Raw genomic sequence first — 26007 nt, forward strand, 5'->3', positions numbered from 1 at the left:
CAGGGTTCAAGTCTCCACCCTGTCCTGCCAGGGGTTGGTAGGATGTGGGTTGGAAGTGGGGCTTCACAAGCAGTGAAGCAGTGTTGCAAGCATTTCTCTTTCTCTTTCTAGATGCCCCTCTCACCTCTCAATTTCTCTCTGTCCTATCAAATAAAAATAATTAAAGTAAAAATTAAAAGTATAGTTGCTGAGAGCAGTGAATGTATTATGAAGTCACCCAAGCCCCAGAGGTAACTCCTTGGTAATAAAAATGAAAGAAAAAAGGGGCTGGGTGGTGATGCACCTGGTTGAGTGCACATATTACAATGCACAAGGACCCAGTCACCACCTCAGGGGGAAAGCTTTGCGAGTGGTGAAGCAGTGCTGCAGGTGTCTCTCTGTTTCTCTCCCTTTCTTCCTCCCCCCACCCTCGATTTCTGACTATTTCTATCCAACAAATAAAGATAATTTAAAAAAAGAAAGAAATTCACCCTCTTGCATTTAATTAAAGAAAAAAGCCTTACAGAATCATATGACCTTGACATTTAGTGGCATGAAATGTGTGTATATCTCTCAGTAGATCTGTCACACTCTATGACGATTCTTTCTTTCTTTTTATACTGGGGGATTGATGTTTTATAGTTGACAGTAAATATAATCGTTTGCACATGCATAATATTTCCATCTTTTCCACATAACAATACAACTCCCACTAAGTCCTCTACCACCCTCTTCTAGGACCTGAAATCTCACCCCCTTGAACTCCAGAGTCTTTTACATCAGTGCAGTACACCAACTTCATTCCAAGTTCTGCTTAGTGTTTTCTCTTCTGATGTTGTTTTTCAGCTTTTTAAAATATTTATTTATTTATTCCCTTTTGTTGCCCTTGTTGTAGTTATTATTGTTGTTGTTATTGATGCCGTCATTGTTGGATAGGACAGGGAGAAATGGAGAGAGGAAGGGAAGACAGAGGGGGGGAGAGAAAGACAGACACATGCAGACCTGCTTCTCTGCTTGTGAAGCGATGCCCCTTCAGGTGAGGAGCCGGGGGCTTGAACTGGGATCCTTACGCCAGTACTTGTGCTTTGTGCCACCTGCTCTTAACATGCTGCGCTACCACCTGACTTCCGTTTTTCAACTTCTGCCTGTGAGTAAGATCATCCCATATTCATCCTTCTCTTTCTGACTTATCTCACCTAACATGATTTTTTTCAAGCTCCATCCAAGATAGGCTGAAAAGGTGAAGTCACCATTTTTAATAGTTGAAGAGTAGTAGTATTTTAATAGTAGAGTAGTGGTATTACATATACCACAACTTGCTCAGCCACTCATCTGTTGTTGGACCCCTGGGTTACTTCCAGGTTTTGGCCATTACAAATTGTGCTGCTATGAACATAGGTTTACACTCATATGACCAAGCAGTATACTACCCATGTGAGCTATATGGCCAGTCATTTGTTTGATTTAGATTAATGTACCCACTAATAAGTGAGTAAAGAAGAGACAGCCAGAACATCCCTCTGAGACTTGAGGTGTCAAGAGTCAAACTCAGGACCTCAAGTGTACCAGCCCTGTGCAAGTATGCCAGTCCTCACTGTGAAGGGACCTAAGCAAATCAGATACCAAGGATATTTTGGCATAACAACAGTAAGAGAAAAGTGTTTCTATCACCAGAAAGCTTAATGTTTCTGTTAATATTTTGAAGTAGGCCCTTGGGCATCAGCACTTAGCGGCTCTGCCATTCTTAGTTCTCATGCATTTGGGTAAAGGTTTAGATATTTATCAGTAAAACTAATTGCCTGTCATCTAATCGGGGAATGCTGACAGCATTAAAGAAATGCTTCAAATTTGTAGTTCTTTTTAAGCAGTTGAAAGGACATAGATGTTTCTTGGCATAGTGACACATATCTTTGCCAGGAAATAGAGAAAAACTGGGCTGAAAAGAAGGAACATCTTGGTATTTTCTGCACGGGTGGAACACCTTGATACTCATATTACAAACTTCATTCATTCATTCGTTTCATATCTGAGAGAATCATCAGTGATTTCCACAGAAGTCACCTCCTCTGTTACAAAAATCATCATCTACAGCGACAGAATATAGGTAATTTTTAAAGATATGAATCATTCATTGCTTGAAACATAGACTGGGCACGGTGTATTGCATCAAAGCAAAGGATTCTGGGGAAGGAGGGGGACAAAGGGGTAGAAGAGAACTGTGGGCTCCTGGTGTATATGAAATTGTATTCATATATCAGTGACTAGACTGTAAAGCATTAAACCCCTCAGTAGAAAAATTTTAAAAGATAAAAATAATTTATTTTAGTTAAGATTAGTTGATATAGAGAACAATCAGGAGGCTAGATCTTGGTGCACTTGGTTAAGCATGTACATTACAGTATGCAAGGACCCAAGTTCAAGTCGCTGGTCCCCACCTGCAGGGGGAAAGCTTCACATGTGGTGAAGCAGTGTTGCAGGTATCTCTCTATCTTTCTCCTTCTCTGTCTTTCTCTCCCCTCTCAACTTCTCTTTGTCTCTATCCAATAATAAATAAGTAAAAAGAAAAAATCAGAATAATTAAACAACAAATTAATATTTTTCTCAGCCTAGTGTGAAATCCTATATATGTTTTGTACATAGGAATATTTTAACTACTATTGATTTTTCATTTAATATATAATTGAAATTTAATATTTTTGATATATTAGACCTTTAGCATTCAAGTGTTAATGCAAGTGAACTTGAATTTCTTGAAGTTCTTTTGATCTTTGAGTTTTAATATTCTTTTCTTTCTTTTTTCCTCCAGGGTTATCATTGGGTCTGGGTGCCTGCACTATGAATCCACTGCTGGATTCCATTTTCCCCATTTTTGCTGCCCTTGTTGCCCTTATTGTTGTTGTTGAGTAGGACAGAGAGTAATGGAGAGAGGAGGGGAAGACAGAGAGGGGTAGACAGAGAGGGGAAGAGAAGATAGACACCTGTAGACCTGCTTTACCACTTGTGAAACAAACCCCCTGTAGGTGGGGAGCTGGGGGCTTGAACCGGGACCCTTAACCCATCTTTCGGCTTTTCATGCCATGTGTGCTTAATCCATTGCACTACTGCCCCCCCTTTTTTTAAATAGGAAGGTTCCTGGTTTACAGAATCATTTTAACACATAGCCACAATTGCTCATCCCCTTGGTAGGTGTCTAGGAGACACTCGTTCCTCCAACCTAGGGTCCTCTCACCTATTGCTCATCAGATCCCCAATGTTATTTATTCTTATCACTTTCCTTCCTTCACCAAAGACTTGTGCTTTGGTTTAAATCCCAGTTCAAGTTTTACCTTATGTTTTCCTTCGCTGTCATTTATTCTTAAGATCCATCTATGGGTGAAATCATTCAGTATTGTTTTCTCTCTTTCTGGCTTGTATCACTCAGAATGATACCTTCAAGTTCTGACCGAGATATTGCAAAGGAGATGACCTCATTATTTTAAGAGCTGCATAGTGGAATATAACTTTTAACTAAACAGCTTGAATTTCATAACATGGAGCATTATCCAAAAATAAGAGTTTGTTACTATTTACCAGGCTATAAAGGGAAGAATGAATATGAATGAAAATATGAATTTCTCCTGACAAATAAAAGTATATCTGGAATAAAAATGATAAAACTTCCTCTTTTTCAACAACAACAACAACAAGAAAAATAAATAATCACCAGTAAAACTGAGAAATTCTTAGGAGGAATCATTGAAAATTTTAACAGGAAAAGAACACATTTCAATCTTTCCCATATTGACACAAATCACATAAAAGCTTAAGTCTGATGTAAACACTATCTAGATGAATTGATGACACAAAGAGGTAAAACCTGAATTGGATTCAAACTATCTTAGAGAATCCTAATATTCCTGGATTTAAATCTGAGCCACTGGATTACAACAGTACCTTTTTGTTATCGAATATTAAAAAAATAATAATTGTTCAGTTCAAAAGATGATGCTTCTTAATGACCTCTCAGGAATACGAACCTCAAGTTAAAGCTACACTAGAGTAGCATTTATTTTGGAATGAAATATGAAGTCACAGAAGACATAGCTCACTGAGTAAAGCAAAGACTTAAATACGTAAGGTCTTGTGTCTTCTCCCTGATACCATACATGCTGGAATGAATTAAATTATATAGTGTGCATTATCTAGATTGATTTCCATAGCTCATAGATTGACTCTTACCAGAAATTAAGAAAGTGGAGATAATTATTTTTTATTATTTAAATAGTAACTCTTTACTACTAAGTTAAACTTTCTCTGACAGTATGACAAGTATGTATTTCACCATAATAAACTTCTCTGGAAAGAGATTACTTACTTGACGGTCATTTGTCCAGTTAAATTGCATCAGGACCCTGGATTTCCAGTGTCCACCAGTGTCACCTATTGCACATTCAGTTTCACTGAGTGTTTTATGCATCCAAATTGATTCTTCTTTCTGAATAATACACCAGGGTCATTGAATAGGGTACCTGTATTGCCGTGTATTCAACTAAGTTTGGTCTCCAACATCATATGGAATAACCTATGGTAGTGAAGAAAGAAATGTTATGTTATTGTTAACCCACCCCACGACTTTCTGTCTGAATGAAATTACATATATCCTGGGGCAGTGAAGTAGCTTATATGTAAGGTCTAGGTTTTTATCAAATAGAAGAGGAAGAAGCAGAAGAAGAAGGAGAAGGAGAAGGAGAAGGAGAAGGAGAAGAAGAAGGAGGAGGAGGAGGAGGAGGAGGAGAAGGAGGAGGAGGAGGAGGAGGAGGTGGAGGAGGAGAAGAAGAAGAAGAAGGAGGAGGAGGAGGAGGAGGAGGAAAATGAGGAGAAGAGGAGGAGGAGAAAGAGGAGAGGGGAGGAAGAGGAAGAAGAAGCAGAAGAAATCTCTCAAACCACATACATGTGTAATCCCAAATCAGATAATAATAATGCTCAATTTCCTTCATTAAAAAAAAATCAAATGGCTGGGCATTGTGCAGCTGCTAGAGTGCACTTGCTACTGTGGGTGAGGATATGAGTTCAAGCCTCAGTCCCCAATTGAAGCAGAGAAGCTTCCAGAGCCACAAAGTAGGTCTTCAGCTGTCTCTCCCTTTCTGTCCCCTTCTTTCTTGGTTTCTCTCTATGTCTGTTTTAAAAGAGAGGGGAGAAGTGGATTCATTCTGTAGTCATCAAACCTAAGTAATAGCCCTGGTAGTAAATATATATTGATATCAAGATGAAATTATCTTTGCTGACTATAAGTTTAATGAATTTGGCGTTGATTTTATTAATAGATCCTTCTGTCAGTCTTTGTGGGCAGTCAAAAGTATGCACATTCAAAAATGTTGTCACATTGCAGTACTTGTAAACTTTTGATGTACTAAAAATGGTCTGGAATATTTGATTGGTTACCTGATTTGTCAAAATGCTTCTAACATCAAATGGATAATACACTAATCACTTAATCAATGTTATACCATATTTTTAAAAGCAGTGAGAAATAATTTTAAATATTTCTTCATAAAAGAAATGGATTAAAGCCTTATACTTATTTCAAAGATAGGGTTCTGGCAGTCCTAGATATGTTTTTGAAGATAATTATGTCCCTGACTCTTTTTCATTTTTTTGTATGTGAGAGTATAAACAATAAACAGCAGGCTTGAATTAGTTGAATTCGGTTCAAGGATGTTCTGTAACCTTATGCCAAAGTTCTGAGACGACCCTTATCGGATTAGTACATAATTAGTACATAATCACCACAACATTTTTTCTCTTTATACCTTAATAAAAGATAATCATTCATGTAAGTATTGAAATTTATGTGTGTATGTAACCCTGGTTAAGTGTATTTGTGTGGGGGGGCATATATAAAATTATATTTATTTATCTATTTACTTATTTATTTTCTGGAGCTATACTCTGGGTTTTTGTGGTACTTAGGATTAAACTCTTGACATTTTATTTATTTATTTATTTATTTATTTTTTCAATTTACAAAATAGTTCCCTAAACTATTTTCTGTTGTGATTTCTGTTCCTTAGATGATCTTATGTATAGAAGTGGCCTTACTAGCAGCTAAACTGACAATACAAAGCAAGAGCAGTACAGAAATAATACGAGGCCAAAATGTGCCCAACAAGGTCAGAGGCTTCTGAGTACAAGATCACAAAAAAGTCCTTTATCACTGTCAGTGAACTACAAAGACATGCATAGAATATTTCTGGCCAGGGAAACCCAATGGAATCTCAGGATCCAAAGCTTTCTTATGCATTTTTTTTCTAGTAAGCAGAGTCAAAATTTTGGCATCTCTAGTTTGTCTGCCAGTAGTCACTAACAGACCCATAACTTTATTTGTGCTAGGCTAGGAAAAATGTTTTTTGAAAATAAGAGAAAAAAAAAAAAAAGAAAATAGACACTGTGTGATGTAAGAGCAAAGATACCTGATTTCCCTAAAAGTTCTTTATCTTCCTTTGTTAAAGGTGTTTGGGTCTCCCAGATGGACAGTCTTCCATGGTCACCCTATGTCAGTATGTAAATGATTTCTCATTGTTTTCAGCTATGCAGGTTGGTAAGATGAAAATGTCTATTTTCTGGCACACAGACCAGGGAGAGGCAGAGGGCCTTTTAATTTTTTTCTTGCTAGTGTCCATTTCTAAGCCTGAAGACTGAGGACAAACTGAGGTGAGATAGAGGGGTCTTTCATTTATTTATTTACTTTATTTATTTTTCTGGCCACCAAAGTTATCTCTGAGAACACGTTCCTTCATGATAAATCCACCATTTCCACTGACCTTTTTCTTTTTCTTTTTCTTTTTTAATTTTATTTTTGGTAGGACAGAGACAAATTGAGAGAGGAGGGGAGATAAAGAGGGAGAGAAAAAGACACCTGCAACATTATTTCTCCACTGTGAAGCTTGTAATCTAGAGAATATTCAGAATGCTAAAAAATAGATGGTAATTCCTCCCTAGGGAATATATCCAAAAGAAACAAACACAATCATCCAAAGATATCTATATACATACATACCTATGTTCATATCTGCACAATCTGTAATGGCCCTAACTTGGAAACAACCAAATGTCCAAGAGCAGATGAGTGGCTACATTACTCTGCTATTAAGAATGATAAACCTGGGGGTCAGGTGGTAACACAACGGGTTAAGCACAAAGGGTTAAGCGCACATGGCGCCAAGTGCAAGGACCAGCATAATGATTCCAGTTGGAGCCCCCAACCCCCACCTGCAAGGGGGTCGCTTTGTGAGCGGTGAAGCAGGTCTGCAGATGTCTATCTTCTCTCCCTCTCTCTGTCTTCCCCTCCTCTCTCCATTTCTCTCTGTTCTATCTAACAACAACAATGGTAACGATAATAAGGGCAACAAAATGGGAAAAAAATGGCTTCCAGGAGCAGTGGATTCATAGTGCAGGCATCCAGCCCCAGCGATAACTCTGAAGGAAAAAGAAAAGAAAGGAAAGAAAGAAGAAAAAAGAAATAAAATGTAACCATAGCAAGATTGTTATTGTGACTCTAGAGTCTCAAACTAAAACAGGATTTAGCTATGGGCAAAGTGATCTCTCTAGATGTAATGGAGCCACCTCAGGCACGCCCACCCAGATTACAACACCTGACCACCTGCATATGAGCCCTCTCCCCTTATTCCAGTCCTCCTTTTTTACCCAGGTGTAAAGCTTTCTAGTCCATAAGACGAGGGACCTGTGGTCACTCTCAGGTTTTAACTCAATAAATGTGTCTTGAATAGGATCTAATAGAGTAATTTGGCTTCACAAAGAAACATTTTAATTGGAGCTTGGAGAAGAATGCATGTAATTTTTCTAACCAGTCAAGTCAGAAACAGCTTGACATTCAGCCTCTACTATTACATCCTCTAAGCTTTTTTTCATCTCTACTAATCCTGATCTGTTCAGTCCTTGTCTACAGTTTACTTTTTTGCCACTTATATGATCCCTTTCACAGAACTGACACATTTGGAAATCAGCTATGGTTACCACTAAATGACCAATGCCAAAGTGAAAATTTGAATTGTATAAGTAACTCCCAACCTTTTGATTTAGGTCTGCAGTCCATGTATTTTTGTAGATTTGATGAACAATTTCCAGATTCCATTAGGATTACATTGTAGCTTGTCATGCTAAAACCATATAGTTTTTCTAAAATATGAATTGATTACTTATCTCGCAACTCCATAATGAAACAGGAAATTCAACTTCAATTTAAAGTGAGCAGTGGTGTGATCCAGGAGGTTGTGTAGTGGAAGAAACACTGGACTCTCAGGCACAATGTCCTGAGTTCAATCCCTGGCAGCACACGTACCAGAGTGATCTCTGGTTCTCTTTCTCTCCTACCTTTCTCATTAATAAATAAATAAAATCTAAAAATAAATAACTAAATGAAAACAAAATTAATAGTGGACTGCAATAGTATTTTGTTGTTTAGTGATAGTAATTGCTGGGACATATTATGTAAACTGAGTATTAAAAGTACAGAATTACTTCACTGGAAAGGTTTTACTGTAGCATTTGTACATGTAGTTCTTTGGCATACACCTACAGATATGGCTTTTTATCAGATTGGTAAAACAGCAACAGTTCAAAGTTAAGCCAGAAACACACACACACACACACACACACACACACACACACACACACACACACACACAGCCTCTAAACCAGAGCATAAGACATTAACAAGTAAAACAACAGTTAGGCAGCCACCTTGATAAGCATATCAATAGGGAAGGCTCCTTGTACTGAAGAGAAACAAACTTCTGTCTCCATACCTGGTAAATGAATAAGACAGGAAGCTATACCTAAAACACACAGAAGGTAACAATTTTTTGTCTCCTTTTGCCCAAAAGATTTCATTAGAAGAGACACATAAGCACTGAGCTCTTCCCTAACAGTGGGCAGTAGATTTACGCCTTTGTTGACTTCCCTTTCCATCTCAGCTGAGACCCACTCCTTTTTTTTGTCCCTCTGTCTCTTCTCCTGGTAACTATTCCTTAATCTCTCTGTTTTTTTTTTTTTATTCCCCAGATTCCCATTTAGCAATACAACCCCCACTATTTCATTCATCATTTCTCATGGACCTGTATTCTCCCCACCCACCCACCCACCCACCCCACAGTCTTTTACTTTGGTGTAATAATCTCTCTGTTTTAATAATGTCTCTTTAACTTTTTTTATTTAATCCCTTTTGTTGTCCTTGTTTTTTTATTGTTATAGCCATTATTGTTGTTGTTATTGATATCTTGTTGTTGGATAGAACAAAAAGAAATGGAGAGATGAGGGGAAGACAGAGGAAGAGAGAAAGATAGACTCCTGCAGACCTGCTTCACTGCTTGTGAACTGACTCCCTTGCAGGTGGGGGTGGGGCTCGAACCAGGACCCTTATGCTGGTCTTTAAGCTCTGTGCCACCTGCACTTAACCCCCGCTATGCCACCACTGACTCCCTGTTTCTGTAACTTTTATTGCCTATTGATTTATTCTCTCAGGTCCCCTAAACTCATGGCCAGAGAACTGCAAATATGTCTTCGTCTAAATACATCTTCACAAGTAATTCGAATGCACTATACTTTTTGTATACTGTTATCGTTACTGTCAGTTTTCCTTACATTCAGAAAGAAATGTAGTATTACATTTCAGCTTATCACATAATGGAGAGGGCAATTAATTAATTACATTGTTATGTCTAAAAAGGGAAGCAGTTCAAAAATCATAAAATCAGGCAATAGAATGTAATTTCCTTAGGAGAATGCACAGGACACGCAAATCAAGCATTGCTGTCATGCAAACACTTCTACATTTGTATGAGAACTGTGTGGACTTTCTGGAGCAGAAATATCTTTAAACTATTCTTGTTTGCTCACATATATCCCCAGAACCTCTCTGGAAATTAAGGTTAAAGAGCTACAGATCTGGAATAGGAGAGGGATTATTAAATGTATTTATAGTGAAACATTCCAAAGTATGTGCACTTGACCTCTTTCTAAATTACAACTAGTTTATATATTAAAACCCCCAAAGTAGTAAGAAAACATCAGTCTGGTTAGGCAAATGGGGTCATAAGAGGATCCGAGCAGTCAACATCTATAAAAGAACTGTCTCAGCTCAATAATAAAGATCACATATATGGTATCTACCCTCCTGCCCCTCACTCCAGCAGTAAAATAGTTATGACATCAGAAGATAGGAGAGAAAAATATTCAGGAAGATTCATCTCACCAAAGTTTAGTTTTTTTTTTTCTCTCCAAGCATAAAGGGAACTAGAAGGGCTAGTCACCCAGGTAAACATAGCATTCCTATGTTGATTTGGTTACACTCCAAGACATTGGTGGTGTAAAATTATTATTATTATTATTGCTTTCAGGGTTAATTCTAAGGGGCTCAAAGCCAGCACTATGAATCCACTGCCTCTGGAGGTCATTTTTCATATTTATTGGATAGGACAGAGAGAGATTGAGGAGGGGAGGGGAGATAGAGAGGGAGAGAGACAGAGAAACCTGTAGACCTGCTTCATCATTTGTGAAGTGACACCCCCCCCCCTGAAAGTGGGGAGTTAGGGACTTGAACCAGGATCCTTGCATGTCCTTGAGCTTCATACTATGTGTGTTTAACCTGGTACACCACCACCTGCCCCCCCCCAAAATAACTTATTTTAAGTTCAACTGATAATAGGCTCAATGCCCCTTATTACTAAAGGGGATGGCCAACTCACTATTTCTCTCCAATTCCATACTTTTAATAAATGCAACCGTTCCAGGCTGGGTAGTGACACACCTGGTTGAGCTAATATATTACTGTACTCAGGGACCCTGGTTCAAGCTCCCAATCCCCACCTGTACTGGGGAAAGCTTCATAAGCTGTGAAGCATTGTTACAGGTATTTCTCAGTCCTTCTTTCTCAATCCATATATATATGTGTGTGTGTATGTGTGTATGTGTGTATGTGTGTATATATGTATATATGTATATATCATTTCTCTCTCAATTTCTCTCTGTCTCTAACTAAAATAAATACAATAACAATTTTAAAAAGTATAATCTTCTGATTTACAGGTAAGATTTCTTACCCAATTTCACAGAAGGAGCTTAAAGCTAACTGATTTACAAGTCTGGTTTGAAAAGGAAAAAAAAATAATAATTAAAAAAAATACAGTAAACAGGTGAATTTATGAAGTAAAATTAAAATAATCACTTAAAATTTGTGAAGTAGAATTTGTAAGCTCACAATAAGAATTATCTACTGATATTTTCTACATAAAGTATTATTTGTTACCAAAAGACAAGTGAATGGAAGAAAATGGTGTTCTGATGTTATTGTTCCATTCTAGAAGACACTGTCAGGGTTCAGTCAATCAGTATATGGATTTAGAATCCTTTGTAGATATGTACAGTTAGACTACAAAATTTTATTTCCTTAATATTACATAGCTGAAAGTAGAATAAGTAAACAAAACTGAATGTTAATTAAAAGCTTACTTACATATTTACAAATATATATCATTCTTAGAGTTTAAACTATTTTTTACCTAAACTCAGAAGTGTAGAAAATCAGTTTTCTTATTTCTTGGAAAGACCATATTGGTTAACAATAGAATAGTGGAGGAAGGGAAAGGATAGAATGAAGAGTATAGAAAGGAAAACAGAGAATTTTAGTACTAGAAATTTATGAAGTTTGAGATGTAGTTTTTGACACTCAGTAAACTTTCTTCAGATTGTTTTTAGACTCTCACAAAAGTTGAGGTATTGAAGAATATGTCATGCCCCATCCTTTTTTCTGTTACTAAATTGTAACATGATTATGACATAACTGTCACAATTAACAGGCCAATATTGATTCAGTATAATTAGAGATCACACACAATTAAGCTTTTCTATTTTTACTGTTGTCCCAGGATTCCTGCATAGACAAGTTGAATGTAGTCACCATATGTCCTTCCCAAATGTATCTCTGTAATTTTAAATGCAGAATATAGCAATATATTGCATGCTGAAACCGCATAAAAAAATTAAAAAAGAAACTGAACAATCCAGTCACACAGATAGAAAATGGATTACCAAAGTGCTAATACACTGGGAAACATAAATAATGCATGGCCCACAGCTTCAAGATTACTTTGAAAATCCTATGTATTGAACAATATTGAGAACACTGAAAAGTGTAATTTCAGAAAAAAAAAAAAAGGAAAAATTTGGAGAACGTTGCCATTGTAGCATACTTCTCACTATTACTAGACAAAATGGTGCCTTGCTTTACCTTGAATAGTGGGAATACCAAAGTTTTTTTTTTCTATATTCAAATAAAAATTTATTTCCAATGAGTTCTGAAAACGCTGATACAATTTACTTATGAAACTGACTGAGAAGGTTGGTGCTTTATCATAGGTGCCACCCAGATTTGAGCCCAGCCCCCACTGCACTGGAGACAGATTTAGTCACCTGGAGTTTGTTATTTGCTTGTTAGAAAGAGAGTATGGGTCCCTTTATTTTATATATTTACTGTAGATCTATTTTTGTTTTGTTTTAAAGAGAGAATGTTACAGAAAGAAAGACCAGAGAACTGCTTAGTTCTGGCTCACAGAGGTGCTGAGAATTCAACATGGGATCTTGGAGCCTCAGGCATGAAAGTCTTAGGGAACTATTACACTATCTTACATCAATGACCTCCCAGAAACTTCTTCAAGGAAGTTCATCTACGCCGATGACATCTGCTGTGCAACTCAGGCATCCAAGTTCGACATCCTCGAGGAAACACTCACTAAAGACATATCTCTGATATCTGATTACTGTAAAAAAAGGCGACTAATCCCTAGCACTGCAAAAAACGGTATCATCTGTTTTCCATCTACACCATGCCTCGGCCTCGCCTCGCGTGAGCTTAATGTGCAGCTTGGTGATACGAGAATCCGGCATGAAGCCCAGCCAGTCTATCTTGGCGTTACTCTCGATCGCACTCTGTCATTTCACGAACATCTCATAAAACCTGCAGCAAAGGTGGGCGCGAGGAATAACATCATTGCAAGACTGGCCAGCTCCTCATGGGGCGTGAGCGCTTCCACACTATGATCATCCTCTCTGGCATTATGCTATTCCACTGCAGAATACTGTGCCCCAGTATGTTTCCGTAGCCCCCATGTCCACTTGGTCGATTCCAAATTATATTCCTCCATGAGGATAATTTCTGGAACCATCCATTCCACCCCGGTTCCGTGGCTTCCAGTTGTTAGCAACATCGCCCCGCCAGATATTAGTCGGGATGCAGCATCATCTAAGTTCATTTCCCACATCTACGCTCGACCGGACCTGCCAATATACGCGGATATCTTCGTCCACCCTGTCCAACGCTTGATGTCTCGTCACCTAATCTGGTCCCCTACGCCTACACTGAACTTCTCTGTTCCAGACTTTTGGAAACAGAGTTGGCAGTCAGCTGAGGTAAACAACAAACACCTCATCACAGACCCCTGCAAGCATCAACCCGGCTTTGACCTAGCACGTTATGATTGGGCCCTCCTCAATCGCTATCGAGCAGGACATGGCCAGTGCGCCGCTATGTTCCATCGCTGGGGAGCCAGAGACAACCCGAACTGCCCCTGCGGCTCCAGACAGACTATGACCCACATAGTCAACGACTGCCACCTCTCCAGATTCAAAGGAGGTCTCGAAACTTTACATCAGGCTCAACCTGAAGCTGTTGACTGGCTACGGAAGAAGGGCAAACGCTAGAAGAAGAAGAAGAGTCTTTTCTTTGTGTCCCTGCTTTCTCTACCTGAAAAAGTAGTCTCCAATAGTGAAGCCACAGCTAAATAAAAATCAATAAAAAAAAAGTACATGAGATAATAATATGCCAGTTTTCTTCAAACGTTCTGATTATTAGAAATATATCTAAAACAAGAGAATGAACTTTATTTTTTACTTGGATGAAGATTTTGTTTGTGGTCATTGATACATTTATGTCCATTACTAAAACAGAATGTCACTACCAACATTGCAATATCTAAAAATGACAACACAGATTAGGCCTTTAAAGTATTTCATATCCATCATATGTCTTAATATATTTTATACTCTAAGTCACCAATTCACATAAATAGTATTATTATCCCTATCTTAGACATCAAAAATCTGATTAACAGAGAAGATCACAAATTATATACGGCATTTTTCCTTTAGGAGGTCTTGATCCAAATCATTATACTCTAAATGCTTGCATATGAGAAAAACTGTAATTTCTTTGTTTCCTTCCTTCCTTCCTTCCTTCCTTCCTTCCTTCCTTTCTCTCTCTCTCTCTCTCTCTCTCTCTCTCTCTCTCTCTTTCTTCCTCCCTCCCTTCCTTCCTTCCTTCCTTCCTTCCTTCCTTTCTTCCTTTCTTTCTTTTCTCTCTTCTTCCCTTCCTTCTTTTTTCTTCTTTTCCTCCCTCCCACCTCTCTCTTTCTCTTTTCCCTCCACCCTGTCTTTTCAGTACCAGGATCTCTTGTGCGTAAGTCCCCATTATTTATGAGCCAGCAAGTACATTCCTCTTATTTCAGATACAAAGAAAAAAGAGGGAAGGAACAACTCCATGATATTCATGTTGGCGTGTTTCCATGAGATGCTAGATTTGAACTGGAGCCCCGTGCAGGGAAAGTTACATATTCTTTTGGGTGAGTTGATTCCAAGCCTTCTTGTTCTTTCTTTCTAACCTTAAGTGTTAAATTCATTAATACCTGATGTCAGGATTCCTTAGCACCTACCTTGATGTTGCATCAGGAAACAACGACAGTACATTGTATGATAAATTGTAGTAGTGAAAAGTTCCTGAGTGTTTGAAAAATACTACTTGGTTGAAAGTAAACTTTTCCATTTCAGTCGAGTCATTCATAACCGAGAATTACAAGACATTTTGTTATCTGAAGATTCCTTGTACAAAACTCCTATATGTTGCATTTTATCATTCTTTAGGTTTCAGGTAAGATAATCATCTATTTGAGCTGGCATTTTTATTATGATATACCTTCCCAAATTCCCTCACAACACCAGAAAAGAACAAGTAGTACAATTTTTAGAGTTCCTTAAGTTTATGTGATGTTAAATTTAGGAAATCTAGGGCTCCAGAAACATTTTGTCTGTTGTACCCTTTACTATAATGCTCACAGGGTGAGTGGAACTTCCAAAAGTGTGTCATAAATGCCTCATCCATATTATATCCTCTCCTTTGCAAACAGCCCATGGATTGCTTGTAAAGATGCTCTAAACAAATGCCTGGGTGTTAGCCATCAAGGATCATCTCTTTCATATGCTGATTACTTTAGACTAAAAGTACAGATCATGAATTTTCCTTTATCTAGATAAGACTAAATTTAACAACTATCTTATTTCATTCAAAAGGAAATTGTCTCAACCACTATCTCTTCCTAGCATATTTTCACTCTTCTTGGGTTACTTGAAGGCACAGCCTCTGAAAGACATGGCCCTTTTTCTTTAGTAAATCCAGTGACTGTAAGTATCAACTGTACTCCCTATGTACACATGCTGTTGTCTTCCTCAGTTGCTAACGTTTCTTATGTTGTTTGAATTATTTATGCAGTTTATGAAGAATCCAGAGGGCAGTGAGAGTTTTTAGCACCTTGATTATTTTGATTCACAAGTGAAGAGTTACCTAAATTCTGGAAATTCACCATCTCTGAGAGAGATTGATACATAGTTCGTTTACATGCAAGAGTGGTAAAATAAGATAATAGCAACATCTCATTTGGGATCACATGAATAGATATTAACAATGCTGATAGTTGAGAATGTTATATGATGGGGCCAGGCAGTGGCTAGATTAGAGCAGAGAGTAGCTCCCAAACTTGAAAATATATAAATACAGTTAAGTGTTCACTCCATAGATCTGATCCAAGGTCACTCTATCATATTCTAACCTTGGTCATCTAGTTAGATGTGTGTTTGCAAAAGAAACCTATAACAAGAAAATGTTCATTACAAGTAGTCACCACAGGAAATAAACATATTAATGTTGCCAGTATATATTTTCTTAATTCAATATATAAAAGCATTATCTTTTGAACAAATAATCATTATGAAGCATCTCATTCATGCATTTTGTATTATTGTTCTATGTTAAGCTTTAAAAAATAATCTGTCAATTTTGACTGATAGCACCTGTGGATTCAAAACTAGTCACCTTTCACCTATTCAACAGCTATATCTGACTAGGGGCCATGTTAATGAACAAAACAATCCCACATACTTGTACCTCAGTGCATGATTTTTGGATCAACAGTTTGAGCATCAGCTGGGGGCTTGTGAACACTACAGAACTCAGCCTTGATCCCAAGCCTACTAAATTTTAAAAAGTTCCCCAGGTGATTCCTATGCATATTAAAGGTGAGAAGAGTTGTTCAAAAGGAGAATGGATAAGGAAGGCCTCAGGGAATTCTTACCAAGGAAAACTGAGGAACATCTGCTGGCTCCAGGCCAGAGTGTATGCAAGCTTCCACTCCCTCAGTAAGAATTAATTGGTAATTCAAGGCTGTGGATCCATAGTAAAAAAAAAAAAAAGTAACTGAGTAAATAGGTACATAATTGAAGAAACTTCTTTCAAAATTGCTGCAACTCTTTCCAAAGGAAAAAAAAATTAAATCCTCTGAAGTTAAATTGCATCACACCCATGACATCTCGCTGTCCTGTGTGTTCACTTACCTTTTGTATTACCTCTACATTTTTCCCTATATCTTTAGAACAATTCTCTTGATAAATAAGTATCTTCTGTTTCAACAAGCATGCTTATAAAAGAGATTAGGCAAAAGATAAATGAACTCACTGTTCTGATTTAACTGTTATCCACATATTAGATTCAGCAAATAATTCATGACTCCAATGGCACAGTTCTGAGAACAACTGGGACTGGAGTAATCAATTATTGAAGCATCTCCCTCAGGCACCTAAAAAAAAATTATAGAGTTTTATTCCACAGTGTTAAGATTTGTATTCCCTCAGCTACTTTGCCATGTCATATTGCATCTTTGAAATGGTGAGCAAATCCTTGGAGTTACAGCATGTTGGACACATACATAAATAGACAGAGAAACTTTCCTCTCGGTGATTCTCTTGTGGCTACTTATCTAGTAAAAATAAGTAAAAATAGATTTTAATAAAAACGAAGCATAAATATAAGGAATAAAAGTAATTTATTATTATCTTTTTATTTTGTGGAGACCATGATACTACAATTCCCTGGGAGAGACCTGCTTGTCTCCTGCATGATATCCAGTCTCGGTAGTTTTCCATGATTCTGTGAATCAGGCAAAGAAACCTTTATTTAGAGAAAAGAGACATAATTCATGCACAGACACACTTAGGTCACTAGAACATGTGGTGATTTGCCAAGTTTCCTTTTGATATTCCGATTCATGTCTCACCTGGAAAGAACTTTCCACTGGTTCATTTAAATTACTTAACTCTTTTCTTTATTAATTAATTATTGTATGTATTCACCTATTTTAGATAGAGACAGAGAGGAAATTGAGAGGGGGAGACAGATAGACGTCTGCAGCACTGCTTCTCTGCTCATGAAGTTTCCCTGCTGCAGCTGGGTCCTTCTGCACTGTAAGTATGTGCTCCACCAGACTTGCCACTACCCTGCAGGACCTCACTCTTTTATATTGGACTTCTGTCCCCCATATAGTCTACCCACCCATCTAAGGCCTCTCTTACAAGATATCGTGTAATAATTTTCTTCTCCAAGTGTTTTCCTTCCTTCTTCCCCATTTGTGTTGTAGGGAGGCCCAAAACTGGAGACAAAGATCAGGGTTTTGCACATAACTCCTTGATTGCTAGTTTAGGGCTTTTCTAGAACTAATTCATTTTTAAGATTGACTTATGCTACTTGTTTCAATATCTCTATCTTTTTGTCTATCTGAATTTAAAAGAGAGAAACAATAATCTGCCATGATCGATAGAATCGGATTACAAAAAAGAAATTCCATTGCACAATAATTCTCTCACAGATGATTCAACAAGGGATCCTCCAAAGAGAAGAGGGATATTGGGCTCAGTCCAAACGACCCACCCAGCAGAGCACACAGCATACCATGCACAAACCCATGGGGTTGAGACCTGATTCCCATCATGTACAAAGGAAATTTACTAGTCAGTGCTATGGCTTCTCTCCTCTCTTTCTCTCCCTCTCTTTCATCCATCATGCTTTATAAAAAAGAGAGAGGGAGAAAGAAAGAAAGGAAGAAAAAAAAGAAAAGAGAAAAGAGGAGAGGGGTGGAGAGGAGAGGAAAGGAAAGGAGGGAATGGAAGAGAATGATTTTCCAGAGGAGAGGAATGGTGAAGATGTATGGAACACAGGTTATAAACTTGGTAGCAAAAGAGAAAAAAAGGAAGGGGACAGGGGACTGACATATATACAGTAGTTGAAGTGACCATCATTAGAAATATAATCTGGGGAGTTGGGCGGTAGCGCAGTAGGTTAAGTGCACTTGGCGCTAAGTACAAGTACCGGAGTAAGGATCCCGGTTCAAGCCCCGGCTCCCTGGTTCACAGGCAGTGAAGCGGGTCTGCAGGTGTCTATCTTTCTCTCTCCTCTCTGTCTTCCCCTCCTCTCTCCATTTCTCTCTGTCCTAACAACAACAACAACATTAGTAACTACAGCAATAAGCAACAAGGGCAACAAAAGGGAAAATAAATAAAATAAAAATATATTAAAAAAGAAATATAATCTGTAATTGTGCTTTTCTTTTTTTCTTTCTTTTGTTGACAGAGAAAAAATTGAGGAGAGAGAGATAGAGAGTCCTGAAACACTACTGTGCTGCTTGTGAAGTGTCCCTCCTGTAGGTGGGAGTTAGAGACTTGAACTCAGATCCTTGAGCATGGTAAAATACATGCCTTACCAGGTTAACTACAGACAAGTTCTTCTAAAATTGTGTTTTCTAAGAAGGTGGACCCAGTATGGGAAGTCTCTAGATGGTGCTGAGTGATCACAAGGAGGAACTGAAAATTGAGAATGTCTGCATGATTATTTCTTCATCCATGCAACACTTCTCAGTTATATGAATTATTCCAGTTTACTTTAGAAAGATCTCTGGAGATCAAATTATCATAAAAAACTAAAGAAATATCTGATAAAGTAATTATTTATCAAGACTCACTTAAAATATTCAATGCATTATACTCACTGATGGTAAACAGAAAACAAAGACAAAAACTATGGTGTTAATTTTGCTGAATTTAATCTTATTTCTGTCTTGTTAGATATTTGTTGGACATACTTCAAAATATGTCAGAACTTAAAACCTGACCATCTTCTTTTTATTGACTGTCTCTTTGGAGAGAGTGCTAAGATTTTCTTTAAAATGTGTTTGGGGGTAGGGGGCAGGCAGTGGCAGACCTGCTGAGTGCTCCTATTACAGTGCATAAGGACCCAGGTTCAAGCCCCTGGACCCAACCAGCAGGGGGGAAAACGTCACAAGTGGTGAAGTAGGGCTGCAGGTGTCTCTTTGTCTCTCTCCTTCTATATTCCCCCTGCCCTTCTCAATTTCTTTCTGTCTTTGTCCAGTAATAAATAAATAATTTATTTAAAAATTTTTTAAATGTTCATGGTTATGGTTTTAAATGTATATAATTTCTAGTGTTTTCATGCAATAGTTTTAAGAATGGACTTAGTATATTTTTCTTGTATCATATGGCCCTTAATATAGTAAAATATACATGTCAGATAATTCCACTGCAGGCATCTTTAAAACATTTTTTCCCCACCATATAACTAGTTGGCTAAAAAGCAATTTTGATATAAAAGAGAAATAGCTAACTGATGGACAGTACACTTTAATTTCTATTTTGACAAACTAATCAATCAACTTAATACAGCTAAACAACTTGCCAGTGTGGTTTCATTTCTCCACTGATGAACTAAGAAACCCACTCTGGGATTTATTTTCTTATATAGTTCTATGTGCTCTGGCTTCTGATTTCATTCTTCTGCTTAGTTTGATCACTATCTGAAAAATATAGAGCATTTTGAATGAGGAAATAAGTAGTAAAATTATTCCTTAGGTGTAACCCATAAAAGTTTTTTTTTTTCTTTTTGGCCTCCAGGGTTATTTTTGGGGCTTGGTGCCTGCACCACAAATCCATTGCTCCTAGAGGCTATTTATTTCCCCTTTTGTTGCCCTTGTTGTTTTATTGTTGTTGTGGTTATTACTGTTGTTGTTGGATAGGACAAAAAGAAATGGAGAGAAGAGTGGAAGACAGAGGTGGGGAGAGAAAGATACCTATAGACCTGCTTCACTACTTGTGAAGCTACACCCCTGCAGGTGGGGAGCCAGGGGCTGAACAGGGATCCTTATGCTTATCCTTGCACTTCGCACCACGTGCACTTAACCGGCTATGGCATCCCCTGACCCCCCAGAAAATTCTTTATTCAACATTAGCATGAATATGCACAAATTTTAAAATGCATTTGAATATCTTGTGGTAATTTTGTTTTTGCCACTGTACTTCCTTTGCTGGATCAGTCCTGAATGATTTTGCCAGCTCCTGGAAGATGTTCTATTTCTTTTTTCTGGGTCAAGGATGAAAGAGAGGTGGAGAGACAGAGTGAGATATAGTACAACGCCCCTTCACTGCTGGTGCATCTTACCCTGTATATGTATTCTTCTGTGCTGGCTGGGCCTCATACCTGGGTTCTTGCACATGCTTAAGTAAGTGACCTACTGAGTGAGATATCTCCTAGTTCACAATTTTGTTAACTTGTAAATAATGCTTCATGATATCTTACTGAACATTCTGCTTTCAGGTTTAGCTTTTTTTTTTCCTTTTTCTATCTTTTATGACAAAACTTTTTGATGGCTAATTAGGCATGCAAAAAATATTTACAGCCTATCTAGAACCAAAATATCAAAATGAAGAAAAATGTGAATACAGTGATTACATGAATATGAGATACTATATAGTCTGTATAACAGTAAAGTTACTTTTGAGAAAGAATGTAGTTAGGCTTTTATTTCTTTGTTTTTATGTGAATCAAAACATCTGTCATAGAAGGAAAAGTCATGTGCATCGTTATTTATTACTGGCATCAATTTTATTTGACAATAATTATATAGCTCTTAACTACCATCACCATCACCAAAACAGTTTTGTCTTTTAGTGATTTCAAGTAAACTGCACCTGACTTAAATTTAGGACCACACAATGGATTTCATTATAATGTCAAAGAGATCTGAATATTATCTGGGCTTTCTGGTCCCTGACATCTGGGACATCCCTGAACATTTTGTTTACCTTATCCCAGATATAAGAAAGAAAAACATATAGCTAAAATTGCCCATGGCATTGAGTTGTGGTCTTCCTCTTCACTAAACATCTGAACAGGAAAATTATCAAACAACTAAATGTCGTGAAATACTGGAGTGGAAGAAAATGAGTAGTGAGGAGACAAGTTGCAAATGATTTACATACTCGATAGCAGGCTTCTCACAAATAGAACTTCCGTTTTATTTTGCTTTCATGATTCAAATGTGCATAATTTAAAAATTGAGTTCACTTTGTCACACACCAGGGTATTTAATCTTCTTTAAAGTGACACTGTTGAACAATATCATATTTCAGGTGGAAATTGAAAACAGCAACTGAAAAATAATGCACATCATGAAAATGTTATTAAAGGATATCTTCCAAACTCTAGAATTTAAAATCAATGTTACCAAAACAGAAGCTAAAACAATTATTAACTTCTGATTCTCTTGCTATATACAGCCACATTTTAAAGTGCAAAACCCCATGACATACTATATACATTTATAACTTTCATTTAGTACTATGTGTTACTGTAAGTTTAAGGTGGATTGTAAAAAAATAAAATAAGAAAAAAAGTCATGTCTGAATGTTTTAATATATTCTTTTAAATTTTAACATGATTTTCAAATCATCAATAAAGAATGGGAAGTGCTTTAATAAGTGGAAATACTTTAAAGAAAAATAAATGTATGATAAAAAGGCACAAGGTATTTCTTTTTTTTAACTTCACTTAATCATTTTTCCCCTTTTGTTGCCCTTGTTGTTTATCACCTTTGTTGTTGTTATTGCAGTCGGTGTTGTTGGATAGGACAGAGACAAATGGAGAGAGGAAAGGAAGACAGAGAGGGTGAGAGAGAGACAGACACATGCAGACCTGCTTCACCGCCTGTGAAGCGACTCCCTTACAAGTGGGGATCTGGGAGCTCGAACTGGGATCCTGAACCGTATCAGAAGTGAAGTGCAGCAATTTATTTTTTAAAAAATAAGCATTTAAACATATTATCAGGAGATCAAATTTCCCTTTCTAAATATATTCAGACTCACATAACCATATACCTAATAAATAATAATTTCAAGTAATAAGCATCAAAACCTTTAGTTAAATGACAAACATAGATTAAACCATAGTTTTCCCCCTTTTTATTAATTAATTTATTTATAAAAAGGAAACATTGACAAAACCATAGGACAAGAGGAGTACAACTACACACAATTCCCACCACCAGATCTCCCTATCCCATCCCTTCCCCTGATACCTTTCCTATTCTTTAACCCTCTGGGACTATGGACCCAAGATTATTGTGGGATGCAGAAGTTGGAAGGTCTGGCTTCTGTAATTGCTTCCCTGCTGAACATGGGCGTTGACAGGTTGATCCATACTCCCAGTCTGCCTCTCTCTTTCCCTAGTAGGGTGGGGCTCTGAGGAATTGGAGCTCCAGGACACACTGATGGGGTTGTCTGTCAAGGGAAGTCTAGTCTGCATCATGCTAGCATCTGGAACCTGGTGGTTGACAAGAGAGTTAACATACAAAGCCAAACAAATTGTTGATCAATCATGAACCTAAAGGCTAGAATAGTGCAGATGAAGAGTTGGGGGATACTCCATTTTGTAGATAGCTAGTAGGCCTATTTTAGTTATATTCCAAAGGGCCTGTGGCTATACTAGTTTTTTTTTTTTTTTCCTGAGCCTGATATCTGATATGCAGGTAGATCCAAGTTATTGTGTGGGGAGAATCTCAGTACTCTCTGAATAGGGCCCCAGCTGATGTCCTTTGACATTATTTCTATAAAGCTGTGCCACCGGTTACTTCTGTTCTCCTTGGTCTAGGCTTTTGAGAGAGAGAGAGAGAGAGACAACATATCAATGACTCAGTCTATGTAGAGTCGGTGTATGCTTTAAAAAGTTTGAAACATACAATTTTTCCCCTCTCATAGTAATTAGTGATTTATATGACTACAAATTAATAGGAATGTACATAAACACTATTCCCACAACCAAAAGATTGTGTCCCATCCCATCCACCGCCCCCACCCCCACCCGGGGAAGTCAAACATCCACCCTTACTTTCACCCCAGGGTTTTTACTTTGGTGCCTTACTCCAAATTCAGTCAAATCCTGCTTTGAGTTTCCCTTTCTGTTCTTCTTTCTCAACTTCTGTTTATGAGTGGGATCATCCCATTTTCAACCCAGGTGCCCAATGACAGTTGGGTGGCTAAGAAAGCTGTGGTATATATACACAATGGAATACTATGCAGCTATTAAGAACAATGAACCCACCTTCTCTGACCTATCTTGGATGGAGTTAGAATGAATTATGTTAAGTAAGCTAAGTCAGAAAGATAAATATGATAGTTTTTTTGTTTAAAGGAATAATATTTATTTTATTATATTTATTTGTTTTGCCTCCAGTCTCTGGGGCTTGGTGGTGGCACTACAAATCTACTGCTTCTTGTGGCCTTTTATTTATTTATTTAAAATTTTATTTATTTTCCCTTTTGTTGCCCTTGTTGTAGTAGTAATTATTGTTGTTGTCATTGATGACTGGAATCAGGATCCTTAAGCCGGTCCTTATGCTTTGCAACACATGTGCTTAACCTGCTGCACTATCGCCGGACTCCCTATTTATTTTTTTAAATTCCATAGGACAGAGAGAAATTGAGATGAGTGGGGGAGATGGAGAGACAAATAGCTGTAGACCTGCTATATCCTAACTCATGAAGCAGTCCCCTATATGTGGGGAGTGGGGGGTCTGAACCCGTGTCCATGAGGCTATCCTGTGCCTCATACTATGTGTGACTAGCCAGGTGCACCACCACCTGGTCCCATATTTATATTATTTGTTTATCTCAGTTATGATAGAATTTTAGGAGAGAGAGAGAGAGAGAGATCAGTTCTCTCTGCTGAGGATGGATTGTGAAGCCTCAGGTGTGCAAGTCCTGCATTCCAGCCACTGAATTGCTTCCCCAGCCACTCATTTTCTTTCTTTTCTTTTTTTAACTTTTTAAAAAACTTCTATTTACTTATTCATAAGTAAAATGTAACATATAACAATGTCCCCCATGGAATACACTTTCACTGTGTAGAAAGACGCTAATCTTATCGTATCTTCTAGTCATTAAGTCTTTTAAGGAGCCACTGACGTCATATCAGAATTTTCTTTCACACTGATGTTTCCACTTGAACAAAACACTGCCAAGTAGTAGCAATCACACCAGTGCTGAAGACTGAATCATTCCTGAAACCATCTTTAGAGGAGTATTTCTTTATTATGGTGCTCAGTCTTGGTATTAATTGGCATAATCAGTTTTTGTTTGTTTTTACTAATGAACATGGGTGGATTAAAGCAGAAGTATGTCACCTAGTTCCCTCTATAACTTAATTCTTTTTTGAAAAAGAAATGTTGGGGCATTCAAGCTATAAATTTGCTATCTAGAAGGCAGATAGTTGCCTCTTAGATCAATACCGGGTATTTTACACATGAGGTTGATTTCACCTTTCTCACCACAGTGCTCTCTCCTAAGTTGCACCCACAGAGTTGGTTTTCAGTGGTACCAGGGACTTGATATTTCCCCTGACAGTATATAGATCATCTTTCCTTATCAGACATATTTAGTAACTGGGCAGTCATCTACTATTGTAATCAAAAAACAAATGATGGTTTGTATGATATGCTGAGCCATAAATAAGTGGCTTTACAATTTAAGGAACCTGGAAATAACCATCATGGGTGGAAATGGTCCAATTATTGACCAATGTATACAAGTCACCTTGTACAATGAAAAGAAGGAAGGATGTATGTGATATGTGGTAAGGCAGACTTTGGAGGAAGTCATTCACAGGGTGAAAAGCATGGCTGTCAAATGGAGTAGGAACCTTCCAAAGCTGATGAGGTTTTTGTAAGTGCTTAAAATAAAAAAGTTTGGACACTTCAGTTCCAGACTGCCGCATCACTCCAGCCTGTGAACACAGCTCAGGAGTCTGCCAGAGACCTGCCTTGAAGAGAGAAGAGTCACCAGCACAGGTAAGGAGGCTGTGGAAACTTGGGGTGAATAAAATAAATAAATAAATAAATAAATAAATAAATAAGTTTGTAATGAAGGCCTCTGTGAATCCAATAGAGAAGCATGCCAGTGAAAAGGAGGAAGAGAAAACACAAATGAGGAGGAGCTGAATTCAGCCATGTGGGAACTCCACTATGTCCTCAGACAGTTTGCTATAGCCACTTGCCTCCAGCAGGAACAGTGACATTGTGGGAATGCTCATCCTGGTAATGCCTGGATAGTGTACCTGAGCAGAACCAGTAGACCTCGTTCTCCAAGAATTGTGAATGTTTGATCACTGAATGATCAAAGACAAAGTAATAGGTCAGTGTGACAAAGGAAAAAATAAAGGGTATAGCCACCCAGATTTGTAAGAATTGTCTTCCTAATTGTCTGGAGGTATCATCTTCTAGCTAAGAGGCTGGGTATATGTACAGTGTGAAAAGTAGTAATTGGCAGCACTGAATACAAGATCCTTCCTAGCTCCTGCACTTGTGCAGGCCCAAGTCTGCCAGGTTCCCCCAACATTGGTGACGAGGCTGCCCAATTGTTTTTTGTTTTTAGCCATTTATTTTATTTTTTTAATTTTTTATCTTTATTTATTTGCTGGATAGAGACAGTCAGAAATTGAGAGGGAAGGGGGTGATAGAGAGGGGGAGAGAGAGGCACCTG

At 37.7% G+C, this 26007-nt stretch overlaps 1 pseudogene; it reads right to left on the reverse strand.

Annotated features, from left to right (window-relative positions):
* Positions 1 to 1986: 1986 nt before the first annotated feature.
* LOC103118677 (lathosterol oxidase-like) lies at positions 1987 to 26007 on the reverse strand (annotated as a pseudogene).

The sequence above is a fragment of the Erinaceus europaeus genome, chromosome 5 (genome assembly GCF_950295315.1).
Source record: "Erinaceus europaeus chromosome 5, mEriEur2.1, whole genome shotgun sequence".
Classification (NCBI taxonomy): domain Eukaryota; kingdom Metazoa; phylum Chordata; class Mammalia; order Eulipotyphla; family Erinaceidae; genus Erinaceus; species Erinaceus europaeus.